Source organism: Suncus etruscus, chromosome 8, assembly GCF_024139225.1.
Source record: "Suncus etruscus isolate mSunEtr1 chromosome 8, mSunEtr1.pri.cur, whole genome shotgun sequence".
Classification (NCBI taxonomy): Eukaryota; Metazoa; Chordata; class Mammalia; order Eulipotyphla; family Soricidae; genus Suncus; species Suncus etruscus.
Window position 1 is genome coordinate 82,304,237 of NC_064855.1, and position 2,957 is coordinate 82,307,193.

General features: G+C 34.0%; 1 non-coding gene across 1 annotated transcript; it reads right to left on the reverse strand.

The window, feature by feature from the left end:
- Positions 1–217: 217 nt before the first annotated feature.
- Positions 218–324, reverse strand: LOC126016878 (U6 spliceosomal RNA). The gene has a single exon (XR_007498563.1). It is a non-coding gene; the product is annotated as a U6 spliceosomal RNA (small nuclear RNA).
- Between the last annotated feature and the right edge of the window lie 2,633 nt (positions 325–2,957).

Genomic DNA, 2,957 nt, shown 5'->3' on the forward strand with positions numbered 1-2,957 from the left:
CTTTCATACTTTCATTTTATAATGGTGGAAAAGCAACTGTTAATCTTTATGTTGTAAAGTGTACATGTCTCTGATTTATGCTTTTAAATGAATTGCAAATTCATATTCCTTAAAACATTTTTCCTAATTAAGTCATGGTTTTAAGACAAGTTAGCAATAGAAAAAAATTGATGTTTCTCCATGCAATTTTATTTTTATTTATTTTTCTTCATTGGAAAATAATATGGAACGCTTCACAAATTTGCGTGTCATCCTTGTGCAGGGGCCATGCTAATCTTCTCTGTATCGTTCCAATTTTAGTATATGTGCTGCCGAAACAAGCACACCTCCATGCAATTTTAAAAGCAAGTTCACTAACCATAATTAAAGAAAAAATTAGATAAAATATTTTTTATTTTATAATAATCTAAGGTTGGTTGTGTATTTATGTATTTCATTATTTTTCTCTGTAAGTGTAATCTTTTTTGAGATTAGGATATGACTCAAGTGCTAATGTATATAATTAGTATATGCAATGTCCTCAGAATTAGATCCTGGCATTTTATTAGCCATCCATCAGTGTTGAGTGTGCCCACGGTAATACTAATATGGAACTTTATACACTAATATGGGGGCTGGAGCAATAGCACAATGATCGGGCATTTGCCTTTCATGCAGCACCCCTGGGAACTATCTGGCTTTGATCCCTAGTCTCCCAAGCCTGCCAGAATTTATTTCTGAATGGAGAGCCAGGAGTAACCCTGAGCACTGCCAGGTTGCCCTCCCCCCCCCCAAAAAAAAAGGCCACTAGAAAGTTTTCCACTAATCAGAGAATTTAAAGACAATTATTTTGTATATATACTTGTATACATATATAATAAATATATCATTGTGGGCTAGAGAAATAGCACAGCAGTAGGACTGCCTTGGACAGACCCGAGTTTGATTCCTATATGGTACCCCAAGCCAGGAGTGATTTCTGAATCATAGCCAGGAGTAACCCCTGAGCACCATTGGGTGCAGTCCCAAAACTATATAGATATAGATATATATAGTTTTTTTTGAAATATTTGGAGACTTCATTAAATATGAATAATGAATCATTTGCATGGTTTCTAGTGCCTCTTCTTTCTCTGAAGATCAGTGGATTTAGTAAAATGACAAAATAAACTTTCTGAGAACCATTTGGTTTTCCAGTTGACAAGCCCCTATACCAGAGCACACTATTAGTATCCTTATTAGAAATGCACAGAGGAGAAAATCAAAAATTGAGGATCACTTGCTATTTATATTGGATCCCTAGATTTGAGCATAAGTATGACATGCTCTTGCAATAATGTAGAGAACTGAGCTATTTGAAGCTATGAAATAATAACCAAAAAGTACATGAATTTGTAAATATGTCAGATGCTATGATCAAAGATCAAGTTATCATTATTTATTTGATTCACACAAAGCTCTACACTCAGGTATTATTCCTACCAGGTCTAACTTGGTTATCTAACTTGGGTTAGCTATGTGCTAACTTGATAACTTGGTTATCTAAATTGGATTAGCTGTGTGTAAGACAAGAATCCTACTGCACCATGTCTGTGGGACACAAAAAGTCAATCATTAACAACATTTCAGTCTTCTCATAACCTTATCACTGAGGAAATAAGAATATTTTCATATTTCTGTGATAGAAATGAGATATAAATAGGTGTTATATGAAAAATAAAACCCAATATGTAAATATTAATAATGTAATTATTATAATGATTTTAAAAGCAAAAATGTTATGCACATTCACGTTGGAATAGCTTTGTATATAATAGTTGTTAGAGACACTTAGTAAAAGTTCACTAATATAAAGGTAAAGGTGTTGAATTAATGGTCCTACCCTAATCAATATTCATACTCCACCATACAGTGAGATCTGGTGATGGGATTATTGAATTGTTCTCTACTTGGCATTTTTCTCCCACCCTAGGGTGTGGTCTGGTTCTTTTCAATAAGAGCAGGGGTTTGAGGAAGGCAGGCACTCATACTTCAGTCTTCTTCCACTAAGTATCATTTCTTTTTAGGAGCAGAAAGCTTGGGTGGTTGAATTCCTCGCTTGAGTGCTGGATATCCTTAATCCATTCTTGTTAAAATCCTACTGTGTGGATTTTTTTTTATTGCGTCAATGTTTGCTTCCAGACCTGTGTCTCACCAGATCCTTGTTTTGGAGCCTTGGGATCCACTTGCATAGGGGCATTAGGATAACATGCAATCAATCAAGAGTAATTATGCATCTGTCAATAGATGTGCAAGCACATGTTGTGACTATTCTAGCTGTCACTAATTAGTATTACAAGAACTCCCAAAATTTAAATGAATGTGTTTTGATAACACATCTCTGATATATGTAACACATTTTTTTCTTTTTTTCTGTCTTTTCTTTCTTCTCTTCTCTTATTTTTTCTTTCTTGGAAACATCAGGAAGTGCTCAGAGCTTACTCTGGTTCTAATTTAAGAATCAATCCCTTTAGAGATGAGGAGATAATATGTGTTTCCAGGGATCAAATTCAAGATAGCTCCTTTCAAGGTAAAGGTCCTACCTGCTCTATAATTGCTCTGATCCCTGCGAAAACAATATTCTTTTATTTTCTTATTTTTAAATAAATGTTTTGATTGAATCACCATAAGACACAGTCACAAAGTTGATAATGTTTGAGTTTCAATCATAAAATGCCCAAATCCATTCTTTCACCAGTGCACATTTCCCACCACCAATGATGCCAGTTTTACTTCCCCTAACCTGACTCAATTTTTCTTCTCTCTCTCTCTCTTTCTTTCTTTCTTTCTTTCTTTCTTTCTTTCTTTCTTTCTTTCTTTCTTTCTTTCTTTCTTTCTTTCTTTCTTTCTTTCTTTCTTTCTTTCTTTCTTTCTTTCTTTCTTTCTTTCTTTCTTTCTTTCTTTCTTTCTTTCTTTCTTTCTTTCTTTCTTTCTTTCTT